Source organism: Palaemon carinicauda, chromosome 12 (genome assembly GCF_036898095.1).
Source record: "Palaemon carinicauda isolate YSFRI2023 chromosome 12, ASM3689809v2, whole genome shotgun sequence".
In the NCBI taxonomy this organism is placed as follows: domain Eukaryota; kingdom Metazoa; phylum Arthropoda; class Malacostraca; order Decapoda; family Palaemonidae; genus Palaemon; species Palaemon carinicauda.
Genome location: NC_090736.1, coordinates 145237179 through 145254678, shown reverse-complemented (window position 1 = coordinate 145254678; position 17500 = coordinate 145237179).

Sequence of the window (17500 nt, the reverse complement as noted above, 5' to 3'; positions counted from 1 at the left end):
TAGAAAAAGGATCACCCTTACACTAATCGATTTACACTGGCTGCCGATTAAAGCGAAATTTGAATTTAAAATATGTGCAATAACCCACCAAGTTATCAGAACCGGGCGTCCAAAATACTTAAAAGAATTGCTACATTTTGCGCAGCCAACAAATCGTGTTGACACGAGAATAGTTACAGATGGCTTCAAACTGTTGGAACCTAGATTTATGTCTACTTCAGGCTTCAGAGCCTTTAAATATGCGGCCCCGAGACTACATAATAAGTTCCCACGAAACATTCGAATGATTGAAGACATTAAGGCTTTCAAGAGGAAACTGAAGACTTTCTTATTTCAACAGTCATATAACAGTGACGATTTAACAGTAAATGAACAATACGCGATATGAAACATTAAATACTCTGAACGAACAAGGTAAAACGACAGTGGAGGTCCTGTAGAGAGTGGGGTTTCCCTGCTGTATGGGGCCGGAAAAGCAGCCATCAAAGTAAAGTAAGGAATATTATCAACTGAATGGAGAAGGTTCATAGTCTATATGGAATACTAGTTCTACTGAATAAGGTCAAATAAGGCCTACTGGAAACGTCCCTGCCTGGCGATATGCTGGATTGCAATTCGAGCCCTGAACAAACTCGATAGTTTTTCGTAGTGTCTGTAACCTCACCGTCCTTTTGAGCTAAGAATAGGGGGTTTAGGGGAGCTTATAGTTCTACCGCATGAGTCATCAGCAGCCATTGCCTGGCTCTCCCTGGTTCTAATTTGGATGGAGAGGGGCTTGAGCGTTAATCATATGTATATATGGTCAGTCTCTATGGCATTATCACTGTCCCTTGCCTCTCTGCCATACATGAGCGGCCTTTATACCTTTAAACCGTGAGCTATAAACAAGGAAGTATTGGACACTGATTATATGTATATATCTTTCACTGTCTTGGGGTAGAGTTCTCTTGCTTAAGGGTACACTCGGGCATACTATTCTATCTTATTTCTCTTCCTCTTGTTTTTTTTTTAAGTTTTTATAGTTTGTATATGAAATATTTATTTTAAAGTTGTTACTGTTCTTAAAATATTTTGTTGTAATTGTTAATTACTTCTCTTGAAGTTGCCTTATTTCCTTTACTCATTGGGCTATTTTTCCTGTTGGAGCCCTTGGGCTTATAATTCTGCTTCTCCAGCTTGGGTTGTAGCTTAGCAAATAATAATGATAATAATAATAATAAACATAATAATAAAAATAATAATAATAATAATAATAATAATAATGAAGATGATAATAATAATAATAATAATAATAATAATAATAATAATAATAATAATAATAATAATAATGATAATGAAGATGGTAATAATAATAATAATAATAATAATAATAATAATATATGGTTAGTCTCTATGGCAATTTCCCTCTCCCTTGCCTTTGCCATTCATGAGCGACCTTTATACCTTTAAAGCATGAGTTATAAACAAGGAAATAAAGGATTCTTTTGCACGATATAATCTACTACTTTCTCTTCACTTCCTCGAAAAACGACAACCTTTGATATCTCCTCTTCCAAAGATCATGAAAGATGTATTTCCGAGAAAAGACTTAAAAAAAACAGGTTTCGCCTTCAGAATAATGTCGAAATTTAGCGCGTATTTCAAACGGAATACTTTTAAATAGTAAATATGAGATGCCCAAAGAATGCTTTAAGAGCTAAGCAAGATTTACTGACAGAATACTTCTGTATTATTTGAAGTTGCTAATAGAATGTCTTGAAAACGAACATGAGTTGCACACAGAATACTTTTAAACCTCAGAAAAAATCCTAGCAGAATACTTTCAAAATAAATATGAAATGTCCTCAGATTAATTTTTTTTTCCCAGAATACACATATTGCACACAGAATGCTCTCAAACCTAAGCAAAATTTACCAACAGAATACTTTCAGGGCTAAATATGAATTGCTCTTAGATTACTGCTGTCCACAGAATATACGAGTTGCGCACAGCATACTTTCATAACCAAATACGAATAGCTCTCATAATAGTGTTATTCACAGAATACTTCCAAAATTACTAATGAAAATGCATCGCACGAAACGTTCTTCTCCAAATAACAAAAAGAATGAGTAAGTCATCGTATATGCCACAGTCCAGCAAATGGTTCTCTGGGAAAACTTGCCAAGCACAGAGGTATTGTTTGCTTGCAATGCTGCTTGGAGTTTTAATCGAGGAATTCTGGATAATCGTGTTTGCGACGAGAACAGCATTGGGATTCTGCTGGGAAATGCGACAGTGGGTAACAGAAGAGGCGACATCTTGCAGGAAGATGTAAATGATTTAAGATAATCTTGGAGGTTTACTTCTTAGGAAGCGAAGGAATATTGGTGTAGCATTTCTTTCAGATTTGAAGCTTCAAGATAATTGAGAATTGCCAGGGTAACAAAAAATATAGAAATGATAAATATGGAGATGACGAAAGCATGAAAGATGCTTGATATATGAGTTTTAGGAGAATTTAATTCAGTATCATATATTTTACCATATTTTTCGAAAATTAGTGGGGTAGTTTCAAGGTACAAGATAAGCGCCGAATAACGAAAATTATAGAAATGAAAATATGGAGATGACGAAAACATCAAAGATACGAGATATTTGAGTTTTAGAACAGTTCAATTCAATTTATTATATTTTACCATAAATTCTAGACTCGAATCTTAACTCATGTGAATGTACAAATAAGTGGTTCCCTTTGAGCATGTAATTTCCAAGGGTAGAGAGAATTTGACATTAAGAATAAATTGAAGTGATGGGTGTCGAGGGTCTTGGAGAAGTTGCAAATGAAAATGGAGAACATTTCATAAGTTTCTGTCCAGAAAACAAACTCGTCATTGGAGGTACTCTTTTCCAGCACAAGGGCATCCACAAATATACGTGGACTTCACCATGTGGCCATTACGAAAATCAGATAGTTCACATTGCCATTAATAATGAGAGAAGGAAGACGCTGAGAAATGTAAGAAGCTATAGCGGTGCAGATATTGGTAGTGATCACCAGCTCCTCATTTCCACACTGAAATTAAAACTGAAAGCACCCAACAGAAAGGTGGATTAAATACCCAGGTTTGATACAACTAAGCTTTTAGAGGAAGAGCACAGAGAAACATTTGCAATTGAATGTAGGAATCGATTTGCAATCTTAGAGACTTTAAGAGACGAAGAACAGACAATTAATGAAGAATGGTATGATATTAAGAACAATATCAGTCAGTTGGTAGTGAAGTCTTGGGACACAGTTACAAGGAGAAAGCCGGGGATATCAAATGATGCTTGGGAAACTATAAAAATGAGTCAGAGACAGAAATTGATTGTTGAAAGTTTTTGAGGAAGTAAGGAAAATTTCAAGGTAGAGCGGGCTAAATATTCCAGTATTGACAGTGAGGTCAAAATAAAATTCAGGAATGACTGGATTGAATATTTAGGCAGTAAAGTAGATGAGGCTGACAAAGCTATGAATTCAGGAAGTGCTATGGTGTAAGAATTGCTCATAGAATTATTAATGAAATCTCGAGTGGGACAAAGAAGAAGCATATACCTATCAAAGAGAGAAATGGCTCTGTTATAGCAACAGAAGATGAAGAAAGACAACGTTGGATTGAATACTTCAGTGAGGTTTTGAATTGGCGATATAAAGGGAATAATTTGATATATATATATATATATATATATATATATATATACATATATATATATATATATTATATATATATATATATCCTGTATATATATACACACACACACACACACATATATATATATATATATATATATATATATATATATATATGTATATATATATATATATATATATATATATATATCCTGTATATCCTGTATATATATATATATATATATATATATATATATAAATATATATATATATATATCCTGTATATCCTGTATATATATATATCCACACACACACATATATATATATATATATATATATATATATATATATATATATATATTCAAATAAGCCATATATATTTTTGATACATTAATGTCTGGATTCTCTTAACGACCTCGGGATCAGAGCCCCAGGCGAAATCACACAAAGACAAGAGCTTGGCTCCGGCCGGGAATCGAACCCTGGTCGGCAAGCCTGTATAGACAGTGACTAAGCCACTTGGCCACGAAGAAGGATAAAAGTCAATGACAATTTTTCTGTACTTATACCTGTCGAATTCAGGTATTTTGTACTTAGAATTGAAATCAACCCATCCTCACCATCGTAGCTAATTGGTAGTTTGTTACTTGGCATTCAATTAATGATAAATTTTGCACATTTTTACGTGTTTTTCATATTCAAATAAGCCATATATATTTTTGATACATTAATGTCTGGATTCTCTTAACGACCTCGGGATCAGAGCCCCAGGCGAAATCACACAAAGACAAGAGCTTGGCTCCGGCCGGGAATCGAACCCTGGTCGGCAAGCCTGTATAGACAGTGACTAAGCCACTTGGCCACGAAGAAGGATAAAAGTCAATGACAATTCTTCTGTACTTATACCTGTCGAATTCAGGTATTTTGTACTTAGAATTGAAATCAACCCATCGTCACCATCGTAGCTAATTGGTAGTTGTCCTGGGGCTCTGATCCCGAGGTCGTTAAGAGAATCCAGACATTAATGTATCAAAAATATATATGGCTTATTTGAATATGAAAAACACGTAAAAATGTGCAAAATTTATCATTAATTGAATGCCAAGTAACAAACTACCAATTAGCTACGATGGTGAGGATGGGTTGATTTCAATTCTAAGTACAAAATCAGGTGTTCTCCTGATGGGAAAGGCCTTTCAACAAATCAAGCAAAAGGAACCGCTCGACGGTCTTTGTTCCCGGATGAAATTGTGACCTTCGACTGAAGTCTCGGGTTGGATTTGAATGTCGCAAATACCTTTCTCGAGGCCTTCAAGGGAAGTATCTACGATAAAATTAACGAGAGAGAGAGAGAGAGAGAGAGAGAGAGAGAGAGAGAGAGAGAGAGAGAGAGAGAGAGAGAGAGAAATCCGGAAGTCTAAGTTACGAAGGGATCAAGAGCTTAACCTGGATATAATTCTAAATATTAAGATTTCACTAGAGTCAATATTATTTAGCGAGGCAGATTTACATCGACTCGCAGGGGTGCCCTTTTAGCTCGGAAAAGTATCCTGATCGCTGATTGGTTGAACAATATCATTCTAACCAATCAGATAGCAGGAACTTTTCCGAGCTAAAAGGGCACCACTACGAGTCAGTGCAAATGCGCTTCATTTAAAAAAAAGACTATAGATGTAATACTGCTCTTATCCTGCCATGAAATTACTTTATTCGTTTATGTGAGCCAAAGCAAAAGACAATGTCCCAGAGACCGATCGTATATTGTACAGTTGGACGCATGAATTCCTAGCACACCTAGCTCTGAGGAATTGCACGCTGTCACACCCTTTCTGCGAGGAGAGTTCATGTGCTTAGCCCTACCCACCACCTCTGCCATCCCTCCCTACACTATCTGTTTGGTTGCGTGTCCCGAAGTAAGGGTGTGATAAGGTGCACTTTCTTAGAGGTGTCATCGGATATTCCTATGTCCAACTGTACATATGTACGGCGCCAAAGCTCCCCACCCTCCCAAGCTAGGACCAGGGAGAGGCAGGGAATGGCTGCTGATCATAGCTCACAAGGACCGTAAGGTTGGAGACAATACAAGAAACTATCCAGCTTGAGCCTGGCTCCCACTCCTGTCCAACCGATTGCAAGACATGGACGTTTCCAATGGGATGCCACAAAACAATGATATATTTATCGCGGTGAAAGAAAGGGTTTGTGTATCGCCATGATCGGCAAAGCTGTACTAGTCAGTGCCACCCATACTAGTTTGGTTTGCTGTGAGCGATCAGACTAAAGTCATAACCATAATTAATCTGCAAATGGCCAGCGTGGTGAGGAAATGGCCAAACCGCAGACTTAAATAAAGACAAGTATGAGGCCTATGTCCTACAATGGACTAGAAACGGCTGGATTTGTTGTTGTATATATATATATATATATATATATATATATATATATATATATATATATATATATATATATATACCGTATACACAATAAGTACTAAAATTATCTACCAAAATTTTATCAATAGGAAAATTAAAATAAAATGCAAATTAATTCAAAACATGTCTTGGATTAGATTTCTGAAAAATCTGTATATAGTTAAGTTATAAAGGGTGAAAACTCGAAGGAGATTTGAGCTGGTGCCATATTTCCTCACCCCAACTGATCGACTTGAGAAGTATAGTGACAATATAGTAAAAGTGGTATTTGTTTTGAACACCGTTGTCATATCTCGCGATATGTTCAAGAAAATTTAGACTAGAGACTTGCTGGCAAAATAGGAAAAGTGGCAGCACCGCATATTTCTATCATTATTATTATTACTTGCTAAGCTACAACCCTAGTTGGAAAAGCAGGATGCTAGAAGCCCAGGGGCTCCAACAGGGCAAATAACCCAGTGAGGAAAGGAAAAAAAAAATATTTTAAGAACAGTAACATTAAAATAAATATCTCCAATATAAACTACATAAACTTTACCAAAAAAATAGGAAGAGAAATTAGATAGAATAGTGTGCCCGAGTGTACCCTTAAGCAAGAGAACTCTAACCCAAGGCCATGGTACACAGGCTATGGCACTACCCAAGACTAGAGAACAATGGTTTGATTTTGGAGTGTCCTTCTCCTAGAAGAGTTGCTTACCATAGCTAAAGAGTCTCTTCTACCTTTACCAAGAGGAAAGTGGCCACTGAACAATTACAGTCCAGTAGCCCCTTGGGTGAAGAAGAATTACTTGGTGATCTCAGTGTTGTCAGGTGTATAAAGACAGAGAAGAATCTGTAAAGAATAGGCCAGACTGTTCGGTTTATGTGTAGGCAAAGATAAAATGAACCATAACAAGAGAGAAGGATCCAATGTACTACTGTCTGGCCAGTCAAAGGACCCCATAAATCGCTAGTGGTAGTATCTCAACGGGTGGCTGGTGCCCTGGCCAACCTACAACGTAGTCTTCACTCTTTGCAGTTGGATTTTCGAGGAAAACTTGCCAGATCCATAAAAATGGTATGTTTTTAAAATACTTTAATATAATTTTTCGTTACTTCTTATGTCGTTTATTCATTTCTTTGTTTCCTTTCCTCTCTGGGTTATTTTCCTTGTTGGAGCCCTTGGGCTCATAGCATCTTGCTTTTCCAAGAAGGATTGTAGCTTGGCTGGTAACAATAATAATAATAATAATATACATCACGAGGAATACCAATGTTACTGTACCTTAAGCGACCCGTCAAAAATGATAGCTAAATATTTAGATAGATATATACACACACATATTCTACACTTCCCACCCTCCCTCCCTCTCCTTTCGAGGTACCTCCTCTCACAAGGGTAGGACTATTCCCTCTCCCTTTTTCATAGGGAAGGGAAGAGACCGAGGAGTTATATGTCTGGAAAGGACGCTGAGCGTGACCATATATATATATATATATATATATATATATATATATATATATATATATATATATATATATATATATATATATAATATATATATATACACAAATCTCTCTCTCTCTCTCTCTCTCTCTCTCTCTCTCTCTCTCTCTCTCTCTATAAATATATATATATATATATATATATTTATACAGTATATGTATATATATATATTTATATACTTATATATATGTATAAATATATATATAAATAAATATATATACATATATATTTTATGGTCATGCTCAAAAGCATTGCCAGACATATAACTGCACGGTCTCTCCCCGTCCCTCCGATATGGGCATATGCATATCTAAATATATATATATATATATATATATATATATATATATATATATATATACATATATATATATGTGTGTGTGTGTGTGTATATAAGTATATATATGTATAAATGTGTGATTATATATATATATATATATATATATATATATATATATATATATATATCCAGACACTTTTGCTCTTTATGATATCAGAGATTATATACCACAGAAAAATCACCAAAAACACTTCCCATTTCATATGGGTGACTTTGAGGGGCCGAGCAAACCTCACAAATTACGAAAGACTATAGCAGGTGGAAGTTAATGACTGCGCTCTAAGGGGTATATGGTAATAACAATGGAGTTGTGATGCTCATTGAGGTGTGTGGGTGGTCTGTTGTCCAGAGAGAGAGAGAGAGAGAGAGAGAGAGGGGGGGGGGAGCAGATGATTGTCCTCTGGGGGATGAGGTTATCTTGGGTTTCAGAAAAGGATGGGTGCTATAGATTACAGGTGATCAATGACACTGGAAGAGCAATTATTGCATTTTATAGCTTTCTCTCTCTCTCTCTCTCTCTCTCTCTCTCTCTCTCTCTCTCTCTCTCTCTCTCTCTCTCTCTCTCTCTCTCTCTCTCTTTTCTGGAATAAACTGTCTTCATGTTCTTTTTACCATATTTTCCTTTATAATAAAATTCTCTCTCTCTCTCTCTCTCTCTCTCTCTCTCTCTCTCTCTCTCTCTCTCTCTCTCTCTCTCTCTCTCTCTCTCTCTCTCTCTCCAAACACACACATACAATTACATACATATGTGTACTGTATATATTTGCTTACATCTTCACTTATATGTATGTGTGTATGTACTCCCTTAAGGGAAATTTTGAGTTTATTCCTAGATTTAAATATTAGGGATATTAAATGTATGTATGTATGTATGTATGTATATATATATATATATATATATATATATATATATATATATGTATGTATGTATGTATGTATATATATATTCATATCAACTTTTATGTATATTGATAATTATATTAAAAAGAGGTAAGAGAGACATTAGTGTTTTACCTGTTTTGTCGTTACAGCTTAGCTGATAATGATAATAATAATAATAATAATAATAATGATATTATTAATAATAATAATAATAACAATAATAATAATAATAATGGGTTGTGATATTTTCTTTGGTTAATATAATACTAAGTAAGAACTAAACTCCATTAGTGGTGTTTTTCATTACCTCTTACAAGAAGTATTATTTGTCCAGCTACAACTATGGATTAATCCCTTGCTTTATATTTCCTGTAAAAACAGAAAACGCAAACCACGAAGTTAATGTACCCAGTAATGATTCTTACTTTTTATTTCTTTTTACTTTTTATTTCATTTGGACAAACTCATTATTCATCTCACAACAATTGGTTTATGCTAATTACAGTCAGATCTCTTGCTTGATGATTAATTCACGGCCAAATGTGTTTGTGAACAGATAAATAAAGTTGTGAACAGATAAACAAAGCTGTGAACAAATAAACAAAGTGTAAATTGCAATTCGTTACGAATGTTTTCCTAATTCGGTTCATAAATCCCTTTAATAATAAAGGTAATCAAAAGAGCCTTCTTACATCAAATACCTTATTATTATTATTATTATTATTATTATTATTATTATTATTATTATTACCTCTATCAAGGAAGTTGGAAGGAGGTTATGTTTTACACCTTGTTTGTGCGTTTGTTTGTGTGTGTTTATTTGTGAACAATTTCATGGCCACAATTTGAATTGCATAGTAATCAAACTTGCAGAGATTAACTGTTAGGTAAAAAGCTGTAAATTATTAGATTTTGGAAGGTCAAGGTCACGGTCAAGCAAAATGCCCAATTTAGATAATCAGCCTATAAGTTTGGGCATCATTGTCATAGAGACTTCAAACATGGTTCATATTTAAGTATACGAAAATCCACGCCAATTAATACATGTTAAGGTCAAAGGTTAAGGTCAAGGTCTAGATATAAGCTGCCGCGGCAGAGATCTGCGCTCTTCTTAGTGCCTCTCTATAGTCAATTCTTTTTAGTGAGGCAGAATTGCACCGACTCGCTAGGGTGCCCTTTTAGCTCGGAAAAGCTTCCTGATCGCTGATTGGTTGAACAAGATAATTCTAACCAATCAGCGATCAGGAAACTTTTCCGAGCTAAAAGGGCACCGCTGCGAGTCGGTGCAAATGCGTCTCATTAAAAACAATTGAGTATAGTTACTACTACTACTGCTACTACTGCTACTATTATTATTATTATTATTATCATTATTATTATTATTATTATTATTATTATCTAAGGTAAAACCCTAGTTAAAAAAAAAGGATGCTATAAGCGCAAGGGCTCCAACAGGGAAAATAGCCTTGTGAGGAAAGGAAATAAGTAAATAAATAAACAGCAAGAAAATTAAGGAGCAATCAATATAAAATATTTTAAGAAAAGTAACATTAACTACAATCATTCTACTATTAGCGTGCTTTTTCCCATTCGTATAGGGTAACACGGTTGCCTTCTGTTGAAGGACTTTGCTTTGGCTTTTGGCATTAAAATATATCTTTCCTATATACTATAAAGAGACACTTGTGTCAGACTTAGAAAAAGGATCACCCCTATACTAATCGATTTACAATGGCTGCCGATTAAAACGAGAATTGAATTTAAAATATGTACAATAACCCAACAAGTTATCAGAACCGGGCGGCCAAATATTTAAGAGAATTGCTACATATAGCGCAGCCAACAAACCGTGTCGACACGAGAATAGTTACAGATGGCTTCAAACTGTTGGAACCTAGATATATGTCTACTTTAGGCTCCAGATCCTTTAAATGTGCGGCCCCGAGACTATAATAAGCTCCCACGAAACATTCAAATAATTGTAGACATTAAGGCTTTCAAGAGGAAACTGAAGACTTTCTTATTTTAGCAGTCATACAACAGTGACGATTTAACAGTAAATGAACAATACGCGATATGAAACGTTGAATACTCTGAACGAACAAGGTAAAACGACAGTGGAGGTCCTGTAGAGAGCGGGGTTCCCCTGCTATATGGGACCGGAAAAGCAGCCATCAAAGTAAAGTAGGGAATATTATCAACTGAATGGAGAAGGTTCATAGTCTATATGGAATACTGATTCTACCGAATAAGGTCAAATAAGGCCTACTGGAAACGTCCCTGCCTGGCGATCTGCTGGATTGCAATTCGAGCCCTGCTCAAGCTCGATAGTTTTTCGTAGTGTCTGTAACCTCACCATCCTTTTGAGCTAAGAATAGGGGGTTTAAGAGAGCTTATAGGTCTACCGTATGAGTCATCAGCAGCCATTGCCTGGCTCTCCCTGGTTCTATTTTGGATGGAGAGGGGCTTGAGCGTTAATTATGTGTATATATAGTCAATCTCTATGGCATTATCACTGTCCCTTGCCTCTGCCATACATGAGCGGCCTCTATACCTCTAAACCGTGAGCTATAAATAAGGTAGTATTGGACACTGATCATATGTATATATCTTTCACTGTCTTGGGGTAGAGTTCTCTTGGTTAAGGGTAACACTCGGGCATACTATTCTATCTTATTTCTCTTCCTCTTGTTTTTTCAAGTTTTTATAGTTTATATATGAAAGATTTATTTTAAAGTTGTTACTGTTCTTAAAATATTTTGTTTTAATTGTTAATTACTTCTCTTGAAGTTGCCTTATTTCCTATACTCACTGGGCTATTTTCCCTGTTGGAGCCCTTGGGCTTATAGCATTCTGCTTCTCCAGCTTGGGTTGTAGCTTAGCAAATAATAATAATAATAATAATGATAATAATAATAATGATGATGATAAGGATGATGATAATAATAATAATAATAATAATAATAATAATAATAATAATAATGATAATAATAATAATAATAATAATAATAATGATAATAATGAAGATAATAATAATAATAATAATAATAATAATAATAATAATAATAATAATATATGGTTAGTCTATATGGCAATTTCCCTCTCCCTTGCCTTTGCCATTCATGAGCGACCTTTATACCTTTAAAGCATGAGTTATAAACAAGGAAATAAAGGATTCTTTTGCACGATATAATCTACTACTATCTATTCACTTCCTCGCAAAACGACAACCTTTGATATCTCCTCTTCCAAAGATCATGAAAGAAGTATTTCCGAGAGAAGACTTCAAAAAAACCGGATTCGCCTACAGAATAATGTCGAAATTTAGCGCGTATTTCAAACGGAATACTTTTAAAGAGTAAATATGAGCTGCCCAAAGAACATTTTAAGAGCTAGGCAAGATTTACTGACAGAATACTTGTCTTATATGAAGTTGCTTATAGAATGTCTTGAAAACTAACATGAGTTGCACACAGAATACTTTTAAACCTCAGAAAAAAATCCTAGCAGAATACTTTCAAAATAAATATGAATTGTCCTCAGTTTAATTTTTTTCCCAGAATACACAAATTGCACACAGAATGCTCTCAAACCTAAGCAAAATTTACCAGCAGAATACTTTAGGGCTAAATATAAATTGCTCTTAGATTACTGCTGTCCACAGAATACACGAGTTGCAAACAGCATACTTTCATAATCAAATACGAATAGCTCTCATAATAGTGTTATTCACAGAATACTTCCAAAATTACTAATGAAAATGCATCGCACGAAACTTTCTTCTCCAAATAACAAAAAGAAAGAGTAAATCATCGTATATGCCACAGTCCAGCAAATGGTTCTCTGGGAAACTTTGCAAGCACAGAGGGCTTGTTTGCTTGCATTGCTGCTTGGAGTTTTAATCGAGGAATTCTGGATAATCGTGTTTGCGACGAGAACAGCATTGGGATTCTGCTCGGAAATGCAACACTGGGTAACAGAAGAGGCCACATCTTGCAGGAAGATGTAAATGATTTAAGATAGTCTTGGAGGTTTACTTCTTAGGAAACGATGGAATATTGGTGTAGCATTTCTTTCAGATTTGAAGCTTCAAGATAATTGAGAATTGCCAGGGTAACAAAAAATATAGAAATGATAAATATGGAGATGACGAAAGCATGAAAGATGCTTGATATATGAGTTTTAGGAGAATTTAATTCAGTATCATATATTTTACCATATTTTTCGAAAATTAGTGGGGTAGTTTCAAGGTACAAGATAAGCGCCGAATAACGAAAATTATAGAAATGAAAATATGGAGATGACGAAAACATCAAAGATACGAGATATTTGAGTTTTAGAACAGTTCAATTCAATTTATTATATTTTACCATAAATTCTAGACTCGAATCTTAACTCATGTGAATGTACAAATAAGTGGTTCCCTTTGAGCATGTAATTTCCAAGGGTAGAGAGAATTTGACATTAAGAATAAATTGAAGTGATGGGTGTCGAGGGTCTTGGAGAAGTTGCAAATGAAAATGGAGAACATTTCATAAGTTTCTGTCCAGAAAACAAACTCGTCATTGGAGGTACTCTTTTCCAGCACAAGGGCATCCACAAATATACGTGGACTTCACCATGTGGCCATTACGAAAATCAGATAGTTCACATTGCCATTAATAATGAGAGAAGGAAGACGCTGAGAAATGTAAGAAGCTATAGCGGTGCAGATATTGGTAGTGATCACCAGCTCCTCATTGCCACACTGAAATTAAAACTGAAAGCACCCAACAGAAAGGTGGATTAAATACCCAGGTTTGATACAACTAAGCTTTTAGAGGAAGAGCACAGAGAAACATTTGCAATTGAATGTAGGAATCGATTTGCAATCTTAGAGACTTTAAGAGACGAAGAACAGACAATTAATGAAGAATGGTATGATATTAAGAACAATATCAGTCAGTTGGTAGTGAAGTCTTGGGACACAGTTACAAGGAGAAAGCCGGGGATATCAAATGATGCTTGGGAAACTATAAAAATGAGTCAGAGACAGAAATTGATTGTTGAAAGTTTTTGAGGAAGTAAGGAAAATTTCAAGGTAGAGCGGGCTAAATATTCCAGTATTGACAGTGAGGTCAAAATAAAATTCAGGAATGACTGGATAGAATATTTAGGCAGTAAAGTAGATGAGGCTGACAAAGCTATGAATTCAGGAAGTGCTATGGTGTAAGAATTGCTCATAGAATTATTAATGAAATCTCGAGTGGGACAAAGAAGAAGCATATACCTATCAAAGAGAGAAATGGCTCTGTTATAGCAACAGAAGATGAAGAAAGACAACGTTGGATTGAATACTTCAGTGAGGTTTTGAATTGGCGATATAAAGGGAATAATTTGATATATATATATATATATATATATATATATACATATATATATATATATATATATATATATATATATATATATATATATATATATATATATCCTGTATATATATACACACACACACATATATATATATATATATATATATATATATGTATATATATATATATATATATATATATATATATATATATATATCCTGTATATCCTGTATATATATATATATATATATATATATATATATATATATATATATATATATATATATATATATAAATATATATATATATATATCCTGTATATCCTGTATATATATATATCCACACACACACACACACACACACATATATATATATATATATATATATATATATATATATATATATATATATATTCAAATAAGCCATATATATTTTTGATACATTAATGTCTGGATTCTCTTAACGACCTCGGGATCAGAGCCCCAGGCGAAATCACACAAAGACAAGAGCTTGGCTCCGGCCGGGAATCGAACCCTGGTCGGCAAGCCTGTATAGACAGTGACTAAGCCACTTGGCCACGAAGAAGGATAAAAGTCAATGACAATTCTTCTGTACTTATACCTGTCGAATTCAGGTATTTTGTACTTAGAATTGAAATCAACCCATCCTCACCATCGTAGCTAATTGGTAGTTTGTTACTTGGCATTCAATTAATGATAAATTTTGCACATTTTTACGTGTTTTTCATATTCAAATAAGACATATATATTTTTGATACATTAATGTCTGGATTCTCTTAACGACCTCGGGATCAGAGCCCCAGGCGAAATCACACAAAGACAAGAGCTTGGCTCCGGCCGGGAATCGAACCCTGGTCGGCAAGCCTGTATAGACAGTGACTAAGCCACTTGGCCACGAAGAAGGATAAAAGTCAATGACAATTCTTCTGTACTTATACCTGTCGAATTCAGGTATTTTGTACTTAGAATTGAAATCAACCCATCCTCACCATCGTAGCTAATTGGTAGTTTGTTACTTGGCATTCAATTAATGATAAATTTTGCACATTTTTACGTGTTTTTCATATTCAAATAAGCCATATATATTTTTGTTACATTAATGTCTAGATTCTCTTAACGACCTCGGGATCAGAGCCCCAGGCGAAATCACACAAAGACAAGAGCTTGGCTCCGGCCGGGAATCGAACCCTGGTCGGCAAGCCTGTATAGACAGTGACTAAGCCACTTGGCCACGAAGAAGGATAAAAGTCAATGACAATTCTTCTGTACTTATACCTGTCGAATTCAGGTATTTTGTACTTAGAATTGAAATCAACCCATCGTCACCATCGTAGCTAATTGGTAGTTGTCCTGGGGCTCTGATCCCGAGGTCGTTAAGAGAATCCAGACATTAATGTATCAAAAATATATATGGCTTATTTGAATATGAAAAACACGTAAAAATGTGCAAAATTTATCATTAATTGAATGCCAAGTAACAAACTACCAATTAGCTACGATGGTGAGGATGGGTTGATTTCAATTCTAAGTACAAAATCAGGTGTTCTCCTGATGGGAAAGGCCTTTCAACAAATCAAGCAAAAGGAACCGCTCGACGGTCTTTGTTCCCGGATGAAATTGCGACCTTCGACTGAAGTCTCGGGTTGGATTTGAATGTCGCAAATACCTTTCTCGAGGCCTTCAAGGGAAGTATCTACGATAAAATTAACGAGAGAGAGAGAGAGAGAGAGAGAGAGAGAGAGAGAGAGAGAGAGAGAGAGAGAGAGAGAGAAATCCGGAAGTCTAAGTTACGAAGGGATCAAGAGCTTAACCTGGATATAATTCTAAATATTAAGATTTCACTAGAGTCAATATTATTTAGCGAGGCAGATTTACATCGACTCGCAGGGGTGCCCTTTTAGCTCGGAAAAGTATCCTGATCGCTGATTGGTTGAACAATATCATTCTAACCAATCAGATAGCAGGAACTTTTCCGAGCTAAAAGGGCACCACTACGAGTCAGTGCAAATGCGCTTCATTTAAAAAAAAGACTATAGATGTAATACTGCTCTTATCCTGCCATGAAATTACTTTATTCGTTTATGTGAGCCAAAGCAAAAGACAATGTCCCAGAGACCGATTGTATATTGTACAGTTGGACGCATGAATTCCTAGCACACCTAGCTCTGAGGAATTGCACGCTGTCACACCCTTTCTGCGAGGAGAGTTCATGTGCTTAGCCCTACCCACCACCTCTGCCATCCCTCCCTACACTATCTGTTTGGTTGCGTGTCCCGAAGTAAGGGTGTGATAAGGTGCACTTTCTTAGAGGTGTCATCGGATATTCCTATGTCCAACTGTACATATGTACGGCGCCAAAGCTCCCCACCCTCCCAAGCTAGGACCAGGGAGAGGCAGGGAATGGCTGCTGATCATAGCTCACAAGGACCGTAAGGTTGGAGACAATACAAGAAACTATCCAGCTTGAGCCTGGCTCCCACTCCTGTCCAACCGATTGCAAGACATGGACGTTTCCAATGGGATGCCACAAAACAATGATATATTTATCGCGGTGAAAGAAAGGGTTTGTGTATCGCCATGATCGGCAAAGCTGTACTAGTCAGTGCCACCCATACTAGTTTGGTTTGCTGTGAGCGATCAGACTAAAGTCATAACCATAATTAATCTGCAAATGGCCAGCGTGGTGAGGAAATGGCCAAACCGCAGACTTAAATAAAGACAAGTATGAGGCCTATGTCCTACAATGGACTAGAAACGGCTGGATTTGTTGTTGTATATATATATATATATATATATATATATATATATATATATATATATATATATATATATACCGTATACACAATAAGTACTAAAATTATCTACCAAAATTTTATCAATAGGAAAATTAAAATAAAATGCAAATTAATTCAAAACATGTCTTGGATTAGATTTCTGAAAAATCTGTATATAGTTAAGTTATAAAGGGTGAAAACTCGAAGGAGATTTGAGCTGGTGCCATATTTCCTCACCCCAACTGATCGACTTGAGAAGTATAGTGACAATATAGTAAAAGTGGTATTTGTTTTGAACACCGTTGTCATATCTCGCGATATGTTCAAGAAAATTTAGACTAGAGACTTGCTGGCAAAATAGGAAAAGTGGCATCACCGCATATTTCTATCATTATTATTATTACTTGCTAAGCTACAACCCTAGTTGGAAAAGCAGGATGCTAGAAGCCCAGGGGCTCCTACAGGGCAAATAACCCAGTGAGGAAAGGAAAAAAAAAATATTTTAAGAACAGTAACATTAAAATAAATATCTCCAATATAAACTACATAAACTTTACCA